We start from the raw sequence: 23,864 nt of genomic DNA on the forward strand, positions 1-23,864 counted from the left end.
TTTCTGAAACATCATTGATCAATTTTGGAATTCGGCTCTTCCTTTCACAGCACTAAACAAAGGGAAAGGACTATGAAACCAATTGTCAACTTTGTTATACTGTTTGGTGCTTTCTTGTATTGCACTGAAGAAATGGCGTATAAAACTTGGCAGCGAAGCAGTCAATCTATTTCTCATTTCACCTGTGTCTTCAGTCTTACATATATTCCACCTCTTCTCTGTGCATGCAAAGTATGTGTTTGTTTGAAGCACTTCATTTTTGTGCAACGTAGGAACTATTTAATTTCTCCTTAAAAGCTCTGCATACGTGCAACATGTACGAACTATCATTGTAGTTGCAAGGAGGCTGGTCTGAAGAATCAGGCCATTTGCAAACGCAAAATGGCTTTTTCTGATGTATTAAATGGAAGGTATTCGAAAGGGGTGTTTGGGTGTACCTTCCAAATACCGAATTGTAGTGGTACGTAGAAATGTTTTTCCACCATAATTTGGCCCAAAACAATCATACTTCATCACCATCTCAGTGATTGTGGTAACCAATCCTCAAATGATAAGGTGTCCCGTAAAAACCTCTTCCCCTTTAACAATGTTTCAAAACAATCATTGTATGTAGAGGCATTGGTTCCATGTACCACTGCCTATTCAAATAAAATAACAATGAAACAAATAAATCTGTTTTTTAAATGATCCAGTTTTCCTTTAATAAATAATATTAAGGACTACTTCTCCTGTTCCACAGTTTCAAGGTTGTACTTTCTGGCACAACTTAGTATGATCCTCACACTCTTTCATGATGTACTGATATTTTGTCATTCTGATTTTACTGAAAAGCTGGGGATATAGCTCAGTGGTAGATCATTTGACTGCAGATCAAGAGGTCTCTGGTTCAAATCCGGGTGTCCCCTCACCCTATTTTGCTTCTGTTGTTTGCAATTGGGACGTTTCATCAATTCCATTTGGATCATCTTTGACAGAGTCAGTGTTCCCTTGGATATTGCACTTTAATAGCATTTCAGTGTTTCCTGCTCAAAGCCTGTGAATAAATGCAGTTTTTAACACTCGGCTTGGTATTCCCTTTGGGAAATTTCTGAAACATCATTGATCAATTTTGGAATTCGGCTCTTCCTTTCACAGCACTAAACAAAGGGAATGGACTATGAAACCAATTGACAACTTTGGTATACTGTTTGGTGCTTTCTTGTATTGCACTGAAGAAATGGCGTATAAAACTTGGCAGCGAAGCAGTCAATCTATTTCTCATTTCACCTGAGTCTTCAGTCTTACATATATACCACCTCTTCTCTGTGCATGCAAAGTATGTGTTTGTTTGAAGCACTTCATTTTTGTGCAACGTAGGAACTATTTAATTTCTCCTTAAAAGCCCTGCCTACGTGCAAGATGTACGAACTATCATTGCAGTTGCAAGAAGGCTGGTCTGAAGAATCATGCCATTTGCAAACGCAAAATGGCTTTTTCTGATGTATTAAATGGAAGGTATTCGAAAGGGGTGTTTGGGTGTACCTTCCAAATACCGAATTGTAGTGGTACGTCGAAATGTTTTTCCACCATAATTTGGCCCAAAACAATCATACTTCATCACCATCTCAGTGATTGTGGTAACCAATCCTCAAATGATAAGGTGTCCCGTAAAAACCTCTTCCCCTTTAAGAATGTTTCAAAACAATCATTGTATGTAGAGGCATTGGTCCTATGTACCACTGCCTATTCAAATAAAATAACAATGAAACAAATAAATCTGTTTTTAAATGATCCAGTTTTCCTTTAATAAATAATATTAAGGACTACGTCTCCTGTTCCACAGTTTCAAGGTTGTACTTTCCGGAACAACTTAGTATGATCCTCTCACTCTTTCATGATGTACTGATATTTTGTCATTCTGATTGTTCCGTAAAGCTGGGGATATAGCTCAGTGGTAGAGCATTTGACTGCAGATCAAGAGGTCCCTGGTTCAAATCCTGGTGTCCCCTCACCCTATTTTGATTCTGTTGTTTGTAATTGGGACTTTCCATCAATTCCATTTGGATCATCTTTGACAGAGTCAGTGTTCCCTTGGATATTGCACTTTAATGGCATTGCAGTGTTTGTTTCTCAAAACCTGTGAGTAAGTGCAGTTTTTAACACTCTGCTTGGTATTCCCTTTGGGAAATTTCTGAAAAATCATTGATCAATTTTGGAATTCGGCTCTTCCTTTCACAGCACTAAACAAAGGGAATGGACTATGAAACCAATTGACAACTTTGTTATACTGTTTGGTGCTTTCTTGTATTGCACTGAAGAAATGGCGTATAAAACTTGGCAGCGAAGCAGTCAATCTATTTCTCATTTCACCTGTGTCTTCAGTCTTACATATATTCCACCTCTTCTCTGTGCATGCAAAGTATGTGTTTGTTTGAAGCACTTCATTTTTGTGCAACGTAGGAACTATTTAATTTCTCCTTAAAAGCTCTGCATACGTGCAAGATGTACGAACTATCATTGTAGTTGCAGGACGGCTGGTCTGAAGAATCAGGCCATTTGCAAACGCAAAATGGCTTTTTCTGATGTATTAAATGGAAGGTATTCGAAAGGGGTGTTTGGGTGTACCTTCCAAATACCGAATTGTAGTGGTACTGTAGAAACCAGGTCAGGGACAATCAATATTTGCCCGGCGGTATCGCCTTGTTAACCCACAAAATATTAATCAATGAAGAGGCAGGCGCTGGAGACTGGAAAGCAGGAAACAAGGTTTATTCTCTCCGGAGGAGAACACATCAGTTCAGACAGCCAGTATCGTCACGAGGTGCTCTAACCGCATCTCTGAGGCCTGGCCTTTTATACATATCTTCTTCATCTTTATTGCAGGTAACATATTCTTGTCATGCTTTGAAGTATGAAAGGACATCCTCTGAGTCTCCCCTTCAGGCCCGTTCCCACACACATTTACAGTTGAAGTCCCCACCCCGGTCACAACAGGGGATGATTATCGCGCAGCTGGACATTCCGCCGATTCACGGAATGTGGGGGTTTGATCGGATCTCATAGGGTGGGGGCTTTGATCAGCTCGGGGGTCCTTTGATGAGGGAAGCTTCCTACTGTACGGGGGGGGGGCAATAAACAGTATCTGCAGAGCTAGGTGTCGGCCTGGGAACGAGGAAGACAAACGGGCACACAGGAAAGGGGGTTTGTATAAAAAGGGCCTGGGACCATGAAAGGAATGAAGGGAGGTGTCGCGCTGGGAACAGGATGAGGTACTGAGGCAGAGCTGCGCTGAAGAGGGGTTTATGACCCAAGGCATGTGCGAGCGGGGGTTGTCAGCGTGCGGGCTTTGTGAGGGCGAAGGGCTATGCTGGGGGCCAGTGGCGTGCAGAGGGTGGTTCTGATCGAGGCACCTAAAATGGCGGGTGCGTACGACAAAAAGTGTGGCATCAGGGGAAAAGGCAAGATGGCGCAGATAATGTTTACCAAACCGTACTAATTTTCCACAGTCCTCCCTTTAACATATCCAAGACATCTTGCTGGCCTATTTCCTACCCATGTCTACTGTGGTGAAAGAAGCAGAGAAGCAGGAACCTAGGTGAAGGAGCTATAAACGTTACATTTAAAGTTTTTCGTCTTAGGAGGCGGGTCTATCGATAACTCGTTTGCAGGAAAGTCATAGTAATGCAATATCGGACAAAAACGATTCTGTAGTGAGAGCATGGAGTACATTTCATAGATACTTATAGTCGTTCGGAATGTAAACTGATAGGTCATTACATATGCAAGTTCTGTTCATATTTGGTTGGAGCATAATAAATACAATGGTGGCTGGGAGAGAAATGAGACATAGTAAAAACAATAATCAAGGGTGTCGTTGTTCGAAGTTAGTGAGTTCTCAGCATTCTTTGTCGTCGTTTGTTGGCACTGTGGAGCACCGGCGGTGGAGCTATGGGTCCAGCTCTATTCTAGGTCTCGCATTGCAGGGCTTGACCTTTTCCTCGCTTTTCTGGTCAAAAAGGTCCTTTTCGCCCTGTGTCCTTTTGAGTCGATTGTCAAAAAGTTCAGGTGGAAGAAATGTGTGTGTGAGTAGTCCTTAGGGTAGGTGGGAGAAAAAAGGGGATGGAGCAGGGCCAGATCGGGAACAGACCAGGGGGACGGAAAATTTCAGGTAGGCGGGCTGTGGAAAAGTAAATTTTGCCATGTTCTGTGTCCCTACGTGTTCCCCATCTTATGTTGCATGTGCATGATTAATATGCATATGTATTCCCTATGTTTGATTAAAGACGCAATTACAGTTGTGTCCATCTCTAGTATGCCAGTTTCCAGTTCTCGTGAAAGCTACGAGTATTAGGCCTATGTAAAGTTACGTTGCCACGTTTCTCAGTGTGCACGTTATTTCATTGTAAAATCCCCGTTTCTAGGCCTCAAAAGGGCCCGGACACCAGATTCGGCTCCTGTCTCCTGAGCCCTCGCTGAGGAGCGATATAGCCCCCACCTGTATTCCTGACCCTTCACTTACTTCCTGTCTCACAGTGCCCGGCTCGGCCTGGCTCTGCCTGCTAGTCTGCCAAAAGTATGTTATGATTCTAGTTATCAGTCCAGCCCTCCTTCTCCGCATTCCTTAGCTACTGAATCGCATCAATAGTTTCAGTCATCGTCTAGCCTTTACGTCTCCATGTAAGAGAAATACTGTATTAATGGTCATTTAATATTCTTCAACACGCACTACATGTAGAATAATGCATGCACCAGTCTTAGAGTCTGTTAGCCTTTACCCCGATAACTTTTAGTTAATATCAACATGTTCTCTAAACATCAGATACTAGATAATGTCTAGGTACATGTTGCCCTGACTCTCCAGACTTCAGTCTCTGCTCCTAGCGCAGAAGTCATAGCCCCCAGCTTCTCCTAGTAACACGTCATTGTCAGTTTACGCGCACCACTAGGTTAGAGGTCCCGGCTCCTCAGGTAGCCCCCTCCATGTTTCCGCCCCTTATATAACATATTCTGTTACGTTTACATCACATGTCTATGTACACGCCTCCTGTTACACCCACTTTCACCCTTATCTTTCGCGACTGTTACTGACCCCACCCACTGCTCCGCCTATCGTATGTACTGTAATGAAACTGTTTTAGTATATATGCTTGTGCACTGTTATTAAAGTTGTGCTGTGCTGGGCTAGCTAGCCATCCCAGATCTTGTCCGTGCAGGTTGTCCTGTTCCTGTCCTTATGCTGTATTAAACCTGCAAACTCCTACTACCTCGAATCTTGACTCTTATTTATTGAGCTATCTGTTATTACTATATCCAGTCAAAAATAGATCCGGTATTATTTATTTATATACCACATAATGGCGCCCGAATAGGGACTTGCCCTTTCCCCACGCGCCGGTGAAGCCACGTATGCCCCCTGACCCTCTGCAGCCGTGACGGAACCATAACGTGCACGTGCAGATATTTCTGCTTCAAGTATCCCTCAGGCCCACGGAGGAGACGGAGGTTGCGGTCCAGCATCCAGACGAGGCGGTGGAGGAACGCGGCGAGTCCCGACCAGAGCCCAAGCCGAGAGTCCAAGGTCCGAGGTATCCGGAGGCCCACCCGTAACAGAAGTCCGAAGTAGTCCAGTCCGAGGCCTTCCGTTCTTGCTGCCCGGTGAGTACCGTTGCTGGGGTAGTATCTAGACAGGGTCAATCTAATTGACTCTGGTCCGTGGGTTTGGTGGTACACAGACCCAACACGAAGTGTCCACTCCGGTGGATGCGGGTCCTGACGTGTCTCTTTATGAGACCGGTAAGTTTCGTACTGTTTTAGCAGTGCATCTAGTTTCTGTTCTAGTCAGTTCTGTTCTCGAGAAAATTCATGTATTCTGTTTTCAGTATTCCAGGTAGTATTCTGTTCGAACTGTTATTTTAAATGTTCTTCATGTATTTTAATGTCGTGGTATGAAAGTGGTGTAATTATCGTGTTCATTGTGTATTGTATTGTGTCTAGATTACAGTTCAGTCATGCCTTTGTTTTCCAAACTACGTCAGTTAAAAACAAGAAAAGGTCTGTTAGAAGAAGCAGTTCCTGTCCCGCCTAGGGACAGTCCAGGTCATTTTATGTATCAGAAGCATGGCATAAGTGCCATATTATATCTAGATTTATGGGTGGAGTACACTAAAGAGTTAGAAGAAAAGTATAGATGGCCCGTATCAGGTACGTGGGATGCCGAGTGCATCATGCGAGTAGAAGAAGCATTATGGAAAAAGAAAGCCAGACAGTCACAGAACGATGCCATCGAGTTATGGCGCAAAGAATCTCATAAGAGAACCGAAAAAGAAATCAGAAAGTCAGAATTAAGTAGAGAATCCTCAGAAAGAGTCCAAGAAAGGGAAATAATCGAGATAGGTGAGCGAGTTAAAACCGAACAGTCAGACAGACAGAGGAATGCCCTCATTAAGGGTATGTATCCTCTTCTTGCCGAGGGCTTGCCAAAAGCAACCCCGGAGGCATCCAGTAATTTTCCGCCACCATTAGTTCCGACCAAGCTACGTCACAAACCGACCGCAGCTGATATTTTTCTCTCGTCCTATTTGGACGACACAGTCCCAGAATACACAAATCCTGTTCCACCAGTTCCACCAGCTCCTGTAAATCCTCCTCCAGACACCGGGGCACCTTTTGCAGTACCTGCTACGGTACCCCCGGTCCAGCCCATAGTACAACTTCCCGCCACATCAGTCACTCTGCCAGCACGAAGAGTATCAGTCGATGATTCTAGTTTAGGGGCCGCAGGAGGAGGTCCTCCTGGTACCCCGCCGCCACACCAACGTGTAACGTTAGTCGAGTTACATGAACATGCGTTACAGCGTACGCCCAAATATAAGTCCGTTGCAGAAATCCGACGAGCTCTTACTGAATGCCGCTATGATCCAGTCACAGGCGATGATAGTACGGTTATATATTCCATACGTGTAAGACGGGTGACCGGGTATTTGGACACCCTACCGGATATGAAAGAAGATCTAGACAGAATATATCGTTTCATCCGTACAGGGGATGATCCAGAAAGTATTGGCGAAGCCATGTCTCAAAGGAAAGCTGAGATCCAGCTCATGATATTAAAGTTTCTGATTAATTGTTTAATAAGGGAACAAGATTATCCGACCAAAGATCCGGCCGAAATGAGAACTCTGACAAGGTGGAGTGATAATATAGCCGAGGGTAAGCACAGAACCATCAGTAGTATAGAGAGTATGTACAAGAAAATTCGTAAGGAGATAATAAGGTTACACGAACAACGTAAAACAGCACAAGTAAGCGAGAAAGAGAATGACTCTCCTACAGAAGAGGTAGAGGACGAGAATACCGCCAGAATAGCGTATTTAGGTAGAACTAGACTTTCCGACCGACATTCACGCCTGGAACACAAGAAAATCTTTCATCATCCAGCACCGGAACAAGGTTTTCTAGAACAAGTATTTCAAGCTACCGATCACATTTTGAAATCACGAATCGGTTATAGTGAGTTAAGTACTATGCATGAACAAGAACTAGCCCGATCAGCAGTCCGATGGACTACTGATTCTACCACTTTTCCAGACGAAATAGTGGCACAAATGTTTCTGAAACTGCCCCCAGCCGAGCAGCGACTGGTGGGTATGTATATGATTCAGCACCTCATCACATTGTATGAGGGTCAACATTCTGATCCAGGTCCGTTACATGATGTCCTGAACGAGTTACTCCAGTATAGATGGAAAGGTTTAGGTACCGATTTAGTTAGCGTCATTCTAGAACAGCGCCATAAATATAGAACGTTCCTGAACCCGCATTTTGTTCATGTCTCACCTCCAGAAAGTAAACCGTTTTACATAGATAGACAGAATCCGTTACGAGAAGTACACCCAGTCAGGACAGCAGATGGTGAAATGCAATGAGTATTTGTTTACACCCCGATTACAAAGATGGAACTCTTAGAGATGAAGAAATTAATTCCCTGTCACGACAAAGATCCAGCAGGGTTCCACCGAGAATTAAAGGACATGCTCCGTATGGGAGAATATACGTATCCAGATATTATTAAAATGCTAAAGGTCCTGTTGCCCGCCGGGGTATACGAAAAACTCAAGGAAAAGGAATGGGAGGTGGGAGAGAAAAAGATCGATTGGGCAGTTCTAGAAGCTGAAGATAAGATACGAGTACCAGGTACCGGTCTTGGAGAGAAATGTAAAGAATTACCAGAACTGTTAATACAAGTTTTGCCCAGATTGTTAGCCACTAAAAAGGAAGACTGGGATGCAATCTCAGCCTGTAAACAGAAACAAGATGAAGATACTAGTGATTTTTATTCTAGATTTGAAAAATGTTTCATTATAAACAGTGGCTTGAAGACGAGTAGCGAGTCATACCCTCATCTTTTTGTTACTAAATTAGTCGAGAATTAAAGTCCACAAGTTAAGAATCGAGTTTTGAAAGTCGAAAGTACATGGCAAGCTAGTACCCCGTCCCAGATGTTACAGATGCTCCAGTACCACCAGAATAGAATCAGAGAAGAGCAAGAACACGAGAGAAAACGTATGAAAGACACGAAAATGAAAGTACTAGTTGCACAATCTATTCCTCAAGACAGTCAGAAGAAGGGTCCGAATCAAGTCAGTCATCCTGCAGCTCCCGTTAAAGGGACCTGCAATTATTGTAAACAGCCAGGTCATTTCATAAACGAGTGTGCAGTTCTGAAACATAATATAGCTACCGGTAAGACTAAAGAAAGACCACGTCCGCCTAGACAAGAACAAGTTTTACAGACTTCTCAGCCACAGAATGCACAACAGACAGTTCCAGCACCGCAGCCTATTGCTGCAACACAGCATGTTACACAGCAGATGTATCAGTATGCTCAGACAGAGTATCCAGAGTACCAACAGTACTCATGAAACAGCCTAGAGAGGGAGGTAGGCTTGCCTCTCATCGAGATTCCTGTAGATCAAGAAGGTCCCTATGTTCATAGTCAAGTACTAGGGAAAGACAGAAAGTTTCTGATTGATACAGGGGCAAGTAGGACTACCATAAATCACGCCGAAGTTCCAGGGGCTCCGCTCTCAGGCTCTAGAAATGTTTCCCTTGGATTTTCAGGAAAGCCTATTGTAAACGAGATTTCAAAGCCAGTTACTCTAGAAGTAGGTCCATTGTCCCGCACTACTGATTTATTACTTACGAAATCATGTCCAGAAAATCTGTTAGGCATTAAGACACTGAAAGAATTAGGTGCAGTTATTTGCTGTTCCCCAGAGGGAATACGTTTGTTTTTACGTGACTTCAAGGGTCACTATGTATTACGAGATTTTGATCCGAGATTGTCTAATTTTCCGCAGCATCTATGGGCGCAAGGTCCAACTGATGTTGGCTACATGCAAATCACACCCCATCGTGTGACTCTCAAGCAAGGTGTAGTGTTACCACGAATCAGACAGTACAGATTACCACCTGAGGCTGTGGCAGCCTTATCTAAAATTATTGACGAGCTCATGGCTCAAGGAGTAGTTGTAGAAACTGACTCCAATGTATGTAATTCTCCGATCATTCCAGTCATGAAACGTACTGATCCAAATGCACCCCCAGTATATCGATTAGTGATTGACCTTCGAGAACTCAATAAATGTATTATTCCCCAGTATCCAGTAGTCCCAGATATCTCTTCCCTATTGACAGCCATTGATTCCGAAGCCTCATTTTTCACAGTCATAGACCTCAAGAACGCGTTTTTCAGTGTCCCCATTCATCCAGACAGCCAGTTTCTTTTCGGATTTTGTTTAAATGGAAGGAGCTATAAATTCACACGAGCTCCTCAAGGTTTCACAGAAAGCCCTAGTATTTACAGTCAAGCACTTAAGAGACAACTAGACAACATTCACATGCCAACAGACACTGCCCTGCTCCAGTATGTCGATGATCTACTGATCACAGCCCGTTCTGAATGTGCTTGCGAGCGAGCATCACTTACAGTCTTGTATTTCCTTGCCGAGATGGGGCACAAGGTGTCCCCTTCAAAGCTTCAATTCTGTGTCCAGCAAGTGATCTACTTAGGCCACTTACTGTCCAAGTGGGGTAGGCAGTTGACACCAGACCGTATCCAGTTAATAGCGAGTCTTCCTCAGCCCAAGACCCAGAAGGAGGTACGTGCTTTTATCGGCCTTACTTCTTATTGCAGACAATGGATTCCTCAGTATGCATTTCCGGCCAAGCCACTGATACAGTTAACGACACAGGAGGCAGCCGTATCGACTGTCCTCCCTTGGACATCTGAACATACACTTAGTTTCAATGAGTTAAAGAAAGCTTTATGCCAAGCTCCTGTTCTAGCTACACCGAACTACAGTAAGCCTTTTACACTTTTTGTTACAGAACGTGATGGTACAGCATTATCTGTTCTCACGCAAGATCAAGCAGGTCAATACAAGCCCTGTGCTTATTTTTCGAGCACATTAGATCCAGTAGCCCAGGCTCTGCCTGCGTGCCTCAAGTCAGTTGCAGCCACAGCACTAGCTATCAGACAAAGTGATTCCATAGTATTAGGACATTCCTTGACAGTACAAGTTCCACACTCTGTGGAAGTTCTTTTAAACCGAACACAGACTCAGCACTTGACAATTGCACGTTTAACAGGTTATGAACTGACACTGTTCCAGCCACACATAGAAATCAGACGCTGCAACGTTCTAAATCCTGCTACACTGTTACCGTCAGTTAATTCGAATCCTGCCACACACGACTGTGTGGAAGTAGTTAATACTATGACTAAGCCAAGACAAGATCTGACAGATATTCCATTACCAGATCCTGACCTGACACTTTATGTGGATGGTTCATGTATGAGAACAAGTACAGGAGAACTAGTAGCCGCGTATGCAGTGACTACTGACACTGAAGTTATAGAAACACACCGTATTGACACCCTGTCTGCTCAAGCAGCAGAGCTAGTTGCTCTGACACAAGCCTGCATACACGCCAAGAACCTGAAAGTCAATGTTTACACAGATTCACGCTACGCATTTGGAGTCGTACACGACTTTGGAGTGCTCTGGCAGGAGAGAGGTTTCATGACTTCTCATGGAACCAAGATTCAGCATGGTCTCCTTATTCAAGCTCTGTTAGATGCCATACATTTACCAACATCTATTGCTATCATGAAATGCAAAGCACACACAAAAGTTACAGACACTGTTTCCCAAGGTAATGATCTAGCAGATCGCACAGCCAAGCTTACAGCACAGACTCCAGACATGTCAGTTAATCCGACACAGACACATACTCCAGATCCGACTACTAGTATGACAGTTAAGGACCCCACTCAAGATGTCATAGATATCCAGTTACATGCTACTCCCGATGAAATCAAGAAATGGTCCGAACAAGGAGGGGTCCAGACAGATCAGGGATGGGTGACGAAGGGAAAAGCCACATGGTTTCTCCCCGACTCTATGGTTCAAGTCATTATTAATACCGCACATAGTCCAGCACATTTAGGAGAAAAAAGCCATGTTAGACAGTATCCAGAACATTTGGTTTAACAAGCATTTACGAGCTGCAGCCAAGCAGAAAGTCCGTACCTGTATGATATGTTGCCAGTTCAATCCAGGTAAAAGTGTCCCGGTGGAACAAGGTGGATTCCAGCCCCCTGGCCACCCTTTTGAGGTCCTCCAGATGGATTATATTCAGATGGAGCGATGTCGAGGTTTCAAGTATGTCCTTGTAGTTGTATGCGCTTTGTCCAGGTGGACAGAAGCATATCCAGTCCCAGATTACACAGCCGCGACCACTGCCAAGCAGTTGGTTCGTGAATTCTTCCCCCGCTATGGACTCCCTAGGGTCGTATATTCTGATAACGGCCAGCCATTCTCATCTGAACTGATGAAACACGTTTCCCTGTTGTTAGGATACCAGTGGAAGTTCCATTGGGTACGCCATCCTGAAGCAGCCGGTCTAGTAGAGAGACATAACCAGACCCTGAAAATCCGCATTGCTAAAGTCTGTCAAGAAAAAGGTGTAGACTGGCTAGTAGCTCTGCCAGTCGCTCTGTTTTATATGCGCATGGTCGCACATTCCAGATCAGGTCTGTCCCCTTATGAGGTCGTTTTTGGCCGCCCCCCTAATATGTGGGGTACACCTAGACCCCGAAGTATTACAGATGTTTCAAGTAATATGCTGACAGATTACCTAGCTTCCTTGATGTCTGCCCTACACTCTTGTCGTTCACAGGTTGCCGCCGCATTTCCAGACAATACCGAGGTGGCACCGCATGAAATCGTTCCCGGAAGTCTGGTTCTCGTAAGGAACTTTGATCGTTCAAGTCCGCTGGAGCCCCGCTGGAAGGAGCCCAAGCAAGTTCTCCTGGCCACCCGTACTGCCGTCAAGCTGGAAGGCAGGAAGGGCTGGGTGCATTTGTCGCATGTAAAGAAGTTTTATGGACTAAAGACTGTTTCCAAGAACATTTCCGAGGATTTTAAAGACTGCCAAAGTACTATTCTCAAGGACTGTCCCGCAAAGGACATTGATTCAAAACCCTCCCTGTTAGAGAAAACTCCGCAGCAGGAGTATAAGTTGAAATTAAGGTCTAGTAAAATAAGTCAGCCAGTTTGATTGTCTAAGTCCTCCCCTAGGTGAAACGGTTAGACCGGTTTCTGACATGTATAAAATAGACCCCCATAGAGAGAGAGTTAGTGAGAACTCTAAAAGTTGCATTATTATTTTATGTTTTCTGCTATATCTCAGCCTTATGATTACCTGCACGAGTTATGCATTGCATTTATGTTTTCCAGTTTCTCATGTAAATAAGTCTTCTAATACTACAGTAGAGCACACGTTTAGTGATCTGCCTCCTCATGAACTATCTTATCGTCTTGCTATGCGCAACAATTCCTTTATCCGCATGTTACATTATTCACACCAGACCAGCAATGCCACTAATTGTTGGGTGTGTGGTCGACTCCCCCCTTTCCAGAGACCGAAGGGAGTTCTGCCACTCTTTCCTTATCCATTTTCACATACTGGTTCGTGTGGAGCATGGTCCACGTTAACGTCATCCTTAACTGATATATCCTTCCTGAACAGTACATGTTTTCCAGACAAGCAAGGTCTTCCCCACAGAACAGGGTTAGATCTAGAAAATGAAGTTTATAATTTGGGTAATTATTCTTCAAATTTCATGGTCCTGAATGTTCAGTCTGATACTACTCCAGACTTACCTGCTATGTCAGTATTACCAGTCAAAGGCGAATTATGTGTCAGAAAGAATGGTTCCGTACATGTAGGACATAGTGATTGTACTACTATTGTCAAGTATAGTGACAGTAGGAAATCTATTTTCAAAGCTTCACGTCATTCTTACTTTATTTGTGGTCAGACCGCATATGTTCGTCTGCCCCTCGATTGGGAGGGAACCTGTTACATTGCATTCCTACTGCCACCAGTTTTTCTAGCCCCACCTGACTATCATAGGAACTCCCACCTAGTACATACTAGACACAAGAGAGACCTCCCGATTGTCGATTATACTGAAACTGCTCTAGAGCAATACATAGATATCAAGAAAAGGTGTCTTTCCCTACTTAGGTACTGTCGTGAATAGTAAACTGATACGTAGATTAACCAGAACACTTGAAGCAGTAGTGATTGAGACTACCTCTGCTCTAGGTAACTTAACCGAAGAGCAATCTTTTATGAGAATTGTCGTGCTCCAGAATCGTCTCGTCCTTGACGTCATACTGGCCGATAGGGGCGGGGCATGTAGAGTCATCGGATCTAGTTGCTGCATTTTCATTCCTAATAACGCGCCGTCTGTTTATTCAGCTATAACCAGACTCCATAAAATTGCCCATCTGTTACACCAAAATCCAGGCACCTGGACATGGTCCGGTTGGTTCTGGAATATAATTTCCGCCTGGGGATGGAAAGTATTGTTCTTCTTAGGTATTGCAGTAGCGATCATATTCAGTTGCTGCCTCTGTATACAATGTGGCCCTGCGATTTGCGGCATTTGTGCTACCTCTTGTATTCCTAGTCCCAAGTCCCGTTCTAAATCCAGTTCCAAGAAAATTCGAGACGAGCAAATGATACTGTATGAAATAATAGATGGTATCATGAATATTGATGTTTCCTGATGGAAACGTAGTGACAAGGAGGGAATGTGGAAAAGTAAATTTTGCCATGTTCTGTGTCCCTACGTGTTCCCCATCTTATGTTGCATGTGCATGATTAATATGCATATGCATTCCCTATGTTTGATTAAAGACGCAATTACAGTTGTGTCCATCTCTAGTATGCCAGTTTCCAGTTCTCGTGAAAGCTACGAGTATTAGGCCTATGTAAAGTTACGTTGCCACGTTTCTCAGTGTGCACGTTATTTCATTGTAAAATCCCCGTTTCTAGGCCTCAAAAGGGCCCGGACACCAGATTCGGCTCCTGTCTCCTGAGCCCTCGCTGAGGAGCGATATAGCCCCCACCTGTATTCCTGACCCTTCACTTACTTCCTGTCTCACAGTGCCCGGCTCGGCCTGGCTCTGCCTGCTAGTCTGCCAAAAGTATGTTATGATTCTAGTTATCAGTCCAGCCCTCCTTCTCCGCATTCCTTAGCTACTGAATCGCATCAATAGTTTCAGTCATCGTCTAGCCTTTACGTCTCCATGTAAGAGAAATACTGTATTAATGGTCATTTAATATTCTTCAACACGCACTACATGTAGAATAATGCATGCACCAGTCTTAGAGTCTGTTAGCCTTTACCCCGATAACTTTTAGTTTATATCAACATGTTCTCTAAACATCAGATACTAGATAATGTCTAGGTACATGTTGCCCTGACTCTCCAGACTTCAGTCTCTGCTCCTAGCGCAGAAGTCATAGCCCCCAGCTTCTCCTAGTAACACGTCATTGTCAGTTTACGCGCACCACTAGGTTAGAGGTCCCGGCTCCTCAGGTAGCCCCCTCCATGTTTCCGCCCCTTATATAACATATTCTGTTACGTTTACATCACATGTCTATGTACACGCCTCCTGTTACACCCACTTTCACCCTTATCTTTCGCGACTGTTACTGACCCCACCCACTGCTCCGCCTATCGTATGTACTGTAATGAAACTGTTTTAGTATATATGCTTGTGCACTGTTATTAAAGTTGTGCTGTGCTGGGCTAGCTAGCCATCCCAGATCTTGTCCGTGCAGGTTGTCCTGTTCCTGTCCTTATGCTGTATTAAACCTGCAAACTCCTACTACCTCGAATCTTGACTCTTATTTATTGAGCTATCTGTTATTACTATATCCAGTCAAAAATAGATCCGGTATTATTTATTTATATACCACAGGGCTCATGACCGAGTTCAGAGAGCGGGGACTTTTCGGCACACGTTGAACATCGAGCAGGGGCACCAGGTCAGCCCATTCCTCTCATTTTGTCAGAAACAGTGCCTCGTCCTGCAACTCCTTACTGTCGCGGTCTCGCCTTGGCCAATGTCGCAGGTGTTCCACGGTCTGTAGTCAGGCCGCGTGCTCCCACATCCGGTCTCTTTCTCCTCCGACAGTGGTACCCTTAAATGAGTTTGAAAAGACAGTCTTTAGAGAATTGGCAGAGGAAGGTAATCACATAAGTCTATTTCTCTCCCAGCTCCAAGCAAATGAGAAACGTCCGTTACATTGGGGTTCACAACCAACATATAAATAATTGATGATGGGCTTCTTGGATTTCCTATAACTTTCCTTCATAACTATTTCTTTGGTGTTTTGTTGGTGTTACATTCATTGTCGTGGTACGAGATCTGGTACCTTTTATTGCATTACAGTTACGTCAGTTCTTCTGACAGAGACCCACCTTCCTAGTACGAGCCTTACAAAGCTATACCGTTCTCCAGGGCTTTATATTTTACGAAAAAGTGCAACGTGCTACCACCATGGTCTGATAGGTATCTTTCTGAGGGACGAACATAGGCTAAACAATTTCCATTCTATCAATGCATCCTACCTTTCAGCTAAACATTTTACTTTCAACAGGGTTCATTGCAACAATTTCTTCATTTCGGTCTAATCTTAGTTTGGCAAACATCATTCTAGTTCCTACATAGCCTCTTACGACCTGACTACTTCATTAAAAACCGGGGTCTTATGGAAAACAACTAGGGACATAGCAAACTGTGGTAAGGGACTATCGTCTTGCTTTGTGTTATAAGGGCGTTATTTAGCAGAAGGCCACAGTTCAGTTGGTAAGCGTTCAGTGACATTTCTCGAATTCTAAACTCTGTAGTTTGCTTATCAACAAATCATTTTCTAGGAACAACGGCTGGCCTGCGTTAGTCGTAAATCGACCCATCTCTTACAACCGGGGGTGAGGGACAGTTTTAAAAATCTCGTCTGGGGCAGCTGATACGAAACTGGGGGCGTTCTGGGAAGATGGGGATGTTTCGATCACCTTTTCTGTTTGGGTATTGCGACAATTCGGGACGGGGAAGGTCGCGTTATCTGAGGCATTTTTTTTTTAACATAGAAGCCGCTGACATGTAGTTCCCTTATTACGGGTCAGATTAGGGAACCTCAGTCGTCTTACCTGTCCTTTCCCTTTTGGCCAATTCTCGGTTTCATCAATTTTTAGCAGAAAGGAGAGGTAGTGACACGGCATCAGGGTGATTTTATTTAAGACAAATTTTGTGCAAATACTTGCGGTATTTGGAGCCAATTGGGTGGTGCACTAGGGGCGGTGGTTTGTCAATTTAGGTGCTAGCCGCTCGGAAGAGTGGGAGTGTGAAGGAGGGAGAGAGAGAGAGAGAGAGAGAGAGAGAGAGAGAGAGAGAGAGATGTGCAACAACAGGCTAAATAGTACACGTGCGACATGGGGAGTGGCCGTGTATTAAGATAGGCTATTCAGCGCCTTACACAACATGAGACATTACGGGTCTGTGTTAGAATTTCGAAAGCATGCAGTTTGGGACGGACAAGCATTAGGCCGGGTACAGGGGACATGCATTGAGTAAAAAAGAGGGGGGGCACCATTGTGTCGCACTTCTTGCATTCTCGGTCCTTTGACCAGTTAAGTCAACGCTTCAGTCACACAAAAACATTTTCTCATAGTTTCAGTCATACGTGACACGTGCCCATTCACGCAACACGGCATAGTTTCAGACATACGTGACACGTGTCCATTTGCGCAACACGGATTAGGGGTGACCGTGTTTTATCATATCATACAACTTATTGGCTCTTTCGTTACAAGAGCAATTTGTGGGCGTGCTTAGGTGCCATCTGGCAGCGTTGGTCCGCTTCGTGTATCAGACATGGAGAGGCTTCAGATCTTCACCATACCTCGGTCGTGATTTCCAATGTGACCTGTAGAGGGAGGAAAAGAGGGGAAGGGAGGGGCACAACATTCGAGCATATCAAATGCATGGGTACAAAAGTCCTTTACTTACCTCATACTCGTCTTATCTCTTCGGGGTAGAATCCCTGGGGTCTTGGTTTCTGAAGCCGGGGGGGGGGCAGTGTGTCCTTATAGGTCGTGTGTAGGGAAACGTTAAAAAATCAGAAGCACTTAGTGGGGTATCTAGTTGGTAGATGTATCTAGCTATCGGGGTCCTTAAATCTTTTCTACTGCTGTGATGTTCTAAGGCTTATCAGTTCTTCGGCCAACTCTGTTCCCTAGTACCTTTTGAGTGCCGTACCTTTATAACATTCTATCATTTACACCGCTTCACTTTACCCATCCTCGGAAGTCGAAGTCCTTCTCCATGCGTTAGTTCCTGCACCAGTCGCATATTTGGAGGCAGAGTATCGTGTCTTAGATTCGATCCTCCATCCGGGGTTGAGCAACCATCTTCTAATAACCTTAAAGAGAGAGCAAAGCAGGGTGCACAGAAAAACTCTCCCGCTGATCCCACATTTAAAAAAAAGCATGCAATACCTGTTCATAGTTTGAAAAACCTTTATTTGCACAATCGTTCAGCATGTAGATATGAGGGTGCAATCGTATTTGGCCGGACACAGCGGTGGCTGAAGTACGTACAGTAAGGGGGGCTATTTTGCAGCATTAAAAAACATTAAAAAGGTTTTATTTAGTCATTTTGCAGGAAACTAAAAAGGTCTATAAAAAGGTGAGGGATCAAGGGGCATTTATTTCATAGTTGGAAGCACAGTCAGACTAGTTGCAATCAAATTTCCTATATGCACACCGTGGGCGTGTGTCACCAGCGAGGTGATGTATCGGCTACAATAATATCATACATTGAATACAACACTTTTTTCACGGGGTTCTGTTACATGTTCGTCGAGTGGACCCTCCCTCGTTTTCGTCAAGTGTGCAAAGGATCACATATATATATATCTCAGAACATTCGAGTCTTTTTAGCTAAAAAAACACCAGGAGGCGTTCGTAAGTTCTCATTGATACCGGCGCCATTTTGGGCGGGGCCGGGTTAGTCCGGACGTAGCATCAGGGACAAATGTTTCCTACAACCGGCGGTTGGACCAGAGTCCTTTTCAGCAGTTCAAAAACTCGTGCTAACAGAAGAGGTGGCTATATCGTGGTTATTTCGTTAGCGACCAAGGCAGTTGTCCCTCACCGGAAGCCTGCAGGGGCCGAGGGCTCCGGGGACTTTTGTAGAATCTTCAAGGCTGTGGAGATGCTGTCGGAGGTTGGGGCTCGTGCCCCGGTGGGCAAGCGCCCGAGTTACATTGCTGGTCAATGTTACTCTAGCGGCCTAGACCCGCCTTCCAGGGGACCCAGACGCCATTTTGAGGCCCTGCAGCAGCCGCCCTTCGTCGAGTCTGCAAGAGTGGAAGAGACCTTTTTGGGGAAAAAGAAATGGAACTCCGTGTTGTGGAAGCAGGACATTCGGCTAGGGTGCAGCTGTGGTGCCCCCACCTGGGGGGCGAGGGAGACTCGTTCGCGCGGTCTCCCTCTCCCGGTGCACTCCACACTGCCCTCTTTCATGGGCATGCATGATGGCCATTCTACATCCCGGGCTCCACAAGTCCCATGTCCTGTGCTGCGGAAGTATGGTCGCCTGCAGTGCATGTCCCGTGCTGCGGAAGTATGGCCACCGTTGCATGTTCCGTGCTGCGAAAATAGGGGCGCCACCATTGCATGTTCTGTGCTGCGCAGGTATGGGCGCCGCAGTTGTATGTTCGGTGCTGCGCAAATACGGGCACCGCCTGGCTGGAGGAGTTCGGCGCCGGGCCGGGGGCTGGGAAACCTCCTATCCGGGGAGGTGGGAGAGGCCCGTTCGCGTCGCCTCTCCCTCCCAGCCCACCCTGTACCAATTTCAGCAGAGGTATTTGTGATGGCCGGACCGTGGCTGGGAAGCCTCCTATCCGAGGAGGTGGGAGAGGCCCGTCCGCGTCGCCTCTCCCTCCCAGCCCACCCCACGAAGAAGAGGATGGGACAGCCACTTCATGCCGGGCCCGTGGTGCCTCCTGGACATCCCACTGGTGATCCGATCGATGGCTGTCAGCAGGCCCCGCCCCACACGTGCTGTGTGGTTCACCTTCCGGATGGGCGTGACCGGTGACCTGCGGCATGTCGGGAATTTCTGGAGTGGGGGTAGGTATTTTGTTTGGACAGGCATGTCTGGGTAACGGGGGGTTGTCTATGCATGCCTGTAATTGCTCCTTTCTTTTTACAGAGTGGGGGGGGTGGGGCAGCAGAGAGTAATCAGTCCCATTGCACTCGAAGTTTGAGTTCATTAATGGAATGTATACTAATTTGCCCGAGACTACTCTGTGTATTGTTTCTATAGGTTATCCGAAAAGAGTCGCTTTTTTTTGTGATAGGGAACAGTAGCGGTAGCACGGGGTTCGTCACCGGGTAATTTAGAGCTAGACTGGTTTTCTTGTCTTAGCGTTGTTCGATCTATGAGGACTCGAACATGTCGCTGAAATCGGCCTGGCGAAATCTGTGCCATCGGGCATGATCAAACGTGGTGGTTCTATCTGGCCTGTCCATGTCAGTCTGATTCTTCTTTGTCTCGCGCCTTTTCCCTTTCTGCCGGCCTGTTATTCCTGCCGGCCCTCTGCTCCTACTCTCGTTCAGTAGCGTCGGGCATTGGGCTTTCCAGTGCCCGGCATATTTACAAAAAGCACATTGGTTTTGCCCTGAGTCTGGTCGTCCTGTGCGTAGTGTCGGGGGATTACTTTCGGGTCGTTGTGTCCTGGGGTTGTCCTGTCGATATATTCCTTTGCCTACTCTGTCCTCGTCTCTTTTCTTTCGTTGCATTGCTTCTTTGCGCCACATACCGAGACTGTCGAGCATAATAGGCGTTGTCTTATTATTACGAAGGGCTATTTCTAACGTTTCTATTTTATCAAGATCGAAGGATCCTATCAGTGGCCACTGTTTCTCTTGACTTTCTTTGGTATACCTGTGCCATAGCTTACCATAGGCTATGGTAACTAATCCATAGTTTATGAACATGCCTTTATTAGGGGTGCCTTCCAGCGGAGCTAGATGGTCCACCTCTAATAAACGGTCCGGGCTGAACCAACTACCAACCAGTGGGGAGAAGACAGACATGACGGCTCGCAACGAGGGACAAAAAGTTAGCACTGCCTATCTTATCACTGCGTGCAAAGACTAGACAGAATATTTCTATTCTACGTTGTTTGCAGGCAGTGAATACCTCATGAACCAATATCAAATAACCAATAAACGACCAGTGGGGAGAATAAGTAGGCCCGCAAAAGGTCTGCGTCCTCTACCCTTTCACTATCTGCAAAGGAGAACCTGTTCTTTCCTGTTTGCAGACAGGGAATCTCCAGAAAACAATCCGCGAACAGTAGTTCGGGGTGAAAAACAATTAATCAGTGTGGGAGAGGGAAATCTCCCGAAAATAAAAAATCAATATCAGTGGGGGAGAAAGATAGGCACGCTGGCTGCGTTACCTATCCTTCACTGTTTGCAAAGAGAAAGAGCCTATAGTTTCTCCGTGTGCAGACAGTGAATCTCCAAATAAGTCAACAAAGAGTAATACTAGTATTTTCCAGTCAATTAAACAATTATTTCGCAATTCGTCGTGTTTACACGACCTTACTCGGACCGTATGGACAGTTTTCTATCTTCCGAATCCAGCGCCCGATCGTCCTCTTTTCCTCGTATTCCTCGCGGCACTCCTGATGGTTCCCAGTCAGGACCGTAGATCACTCGAGAGAGGTCTGTTCGGAACTAGTGAAGTTCGGATGATCGGCTGCCAGACGAGGGTCTATTGGGCAAGAGCTCTCCCGATCGTTGCAGTCGTTCACTCTGTCGTCAGGACCTCTCCCACTGGATCCACGTGTCGCTGATGGGCCCCACTTTGGGCGCCAATTGTAGAAACCAGGTCAGGGACAATCAATATTTGCCCGGCGGTATCGCCTTGTTAACCCACAAAATATTAATCAATGAAGAGGCAGGCGCTGGAGACTGGAAAGCAGGAAACAAGGTTTATTCTCTCCGGAGGAGAACACATCAGTTCAGACAGCCAGTATCGTCACGAGGTGCTCTAACCGCATCTCTGAGGCCTGGCCTTTTATACATATCTTCTTCATCTTTATTGCAGGTAACATATTCTTGTCATGCTTTGAAGTATGAAAGGACATCCTCTGAGACTCCCCTTCAGGCCCGTTCCCACACACATTTACAGTTGAAGTCCCCACCCCGGTCACAACAGGGGATGATTATCGCGCAGCAGGACATTCCGCTGATTCACGGAATGTGGGGGTTTGATCGGATCTCATAGGGTGGGGGCTTTGATCAGCTAGGGGGTCCTTTGATGAGGGAAGCTTCCTACTGTACGGGGGGGGGCAATAAACAGTATCTGCAGAGCTAGGTGTCGGCCTGGGAACGAGGAAGACAAACGGGCACACAGGAAAGGGGGTTTGTATAAAAAGGGCCTGGGACCATGAAAGGAATGAAGGGAGGTGTCGCGCTGGGAACAGGATGAGGTTCTGAGGCAGAGCTGCGCTGAAGAGGGGTTTATGACCCAAGGCATGTGCGAGCGGGGGTTGTCAGCGTGCGGGCTTTGTGAGGGCGAAGGGCTATGCTGGGGGCCAGTGGCGTGCAGAGGGTGGTTCTGATCGAGGCACCTAAAATGGCGGGTGCGTACGACAAATAGTGTGGCATCAGGGGAAAAGGCAAGATGGCGCAGATAATGTTTACCAAACCGTACTAATTTTCCACAGTACGTAGAAATGTTTTTCCACCATAATTTGGCCCAAAACAATCATACTTCATCACCATCTCAGTGATTGTGGTAACCAATCCTCAAATGATAAGGTGTCCCGTAAAAACCTCTTCCCCTTTAAGAATGTTTCAAAACAATCATTGTATGTAGAGGCATTGGTCCTATGTACCACTGCCTATTCAAATAAAATAACAATGAAACAAATTAATCTGTTTTTTTTAAATGATCCAGTTTTCCTTTAATAAATAATATTAAGGACTACTTCTCCTGTTCCACAGTTTCAAGGTTGTACTTTCTGGCACAACTTAGTATGATCCTCACACTCTTTCATGATGTACTGATATTTTGTCATTCTGATTGTTCCGTAAAGCTGGGGATATAGCTCAGTGGTAGAGCATTTGACTGCAGATCAAGAGGTCCCTGGTTAAAATCCTGGTGTCCCCTCACCCTATTTTGATTCTGTTGTTTGTAATTGGGACTTTCCATCAATTCCATTTGGATCATCTTTGACAGAGTCAGTGTTCCCTTGGATATTGCATTTTAATGGCATTGCAGTGTTTGCTTCTCAAAACCTGTGAGTAAATGCAGTTTTTAACACTCGGCTTGGTATTCCCTTTAGGAAATTTCTGAAACATCATTGATCAATTTTGCAATTCGGCTCTTCCTTTCACAGCACTAAACAAAGGGAATGGACTATGAAACCAATTGACAACTTTGTTATACTGTTTGGTGCTTTCTTGTATTGCACTGAAGAAATGGCGTATAAAACTTTGCAGCGAAGCAGTCAATCTATTTCTCATTTCACCTGAGTCTTCAGTCTTACATATATACCACCTCTTCTCTGTGCATGCAAAGTATGTGTTTGTTTGAAGCACTTCATTTTTGTGCAACGTAGGAACTATTTAATTTCTCCTTAAAAGCCCTGCCTACGTGCAAGATGTACGAACTATCATTGCAGTTGCAAGAAGGCTGGTCTGAAGAATCATGCCATTTGCAAACGCAAAATGGCTTTTTCTGTTGTATTAAATGGAAGGTATTCGAAAGGGGTGTTTGGGTGTACCTTCCAAATACCGAATTGTAGTGGTACGTCGAAATGTTTTTCCACCATAATTTGGCCCAAAACAATAATACTTCATCACCATCTCAGTGATTGTGGTAACCAATCCTCAAATGATAAGGTGTCCCGTAAAAACCTCTTCCCCTTTAAGAATGTTTCAAAACAATCATTGTATGTAGAGGCATTGGTCCTATGTACCACTGCCTATTCAAATAAAATAACAATGAAACAAATATCTGTTTTTTAAATGATCCAGTTTTCCTTTAATAAATAATATTAAGGACTACTTCTCCTGTTCCAGTTTCAAGGTTGTACTTTCCGGAACAACTTAGTATGATCCTCTCACTCTTTCATGATGTACTGATATTTTGTCATTCTGATTGTTCCGTAAAGCTGGGGATATAGCTCAGTGGTAGAGCATTTGACTGCAGATCAAGAGGTCCCTGGTTCAAATCCTGGTGTCCCCTCATCCTATTTTGATTCTGTTGTTTGTAATTGGGACTTTCCATCAATTCCATTTGGATCATCTTTGACAGAGTCAGTGTTCCCTTGGATATTGCACTTTAATGGCATTGCAGTGTTTGCTTCTCAAAACCTTGAGTAAGTGCAGTTTTTAACACTCGGCTTGGTATTCCCTTTGGGAAATTTCTGAA

At 45.0% G+C, this 23,864-nt stretch overlaps 2 non-coding genes across 2 annotated transcripts; both read left to right on the top strand.

Annotated features, from left to right (window-relative positions):
* The first annotated feature begins 1,916 nt into the window (after positions 1-1,916).
* On the top strand, positions 1,917-1,988 carry TRNAC-GCA (transfer RNA cysteine (anticodon GCA)). The gene has a single exon. It is a non-coding gene; the product is annotated as a tRNA-Cys (tRNA).
* A 21,618-nt stretch (positions 1,989-23,606) lies between these two features.
* On the top strand, positions 23,607-23,678 carry TRNAC-GCA (transfer RNA cysteine (anticodon GCA)). The gene has a single exon. It is a non-coding gene; the product is annotated as a tRNA-Cys (tRNA).
* Positions 23,679-23,864: the final 186 nt, after the last annotated feature.

The sequence above is a fragment of the Lissotriton helveticus genome, chromosome 1_2, assembly GCF_964261635.1.
Source record: "Lissotriton helveticus chromosome 1_2, aLisHel1.1, whole genome shotgun sequence".
Taxonomy (NCBI): domain Eukaryota; kingdom Metazoa; phylum Chordata; class Amphibia; order Caudata; family Salamandridae; genus Lissotriton; species Lissotriton helveticus.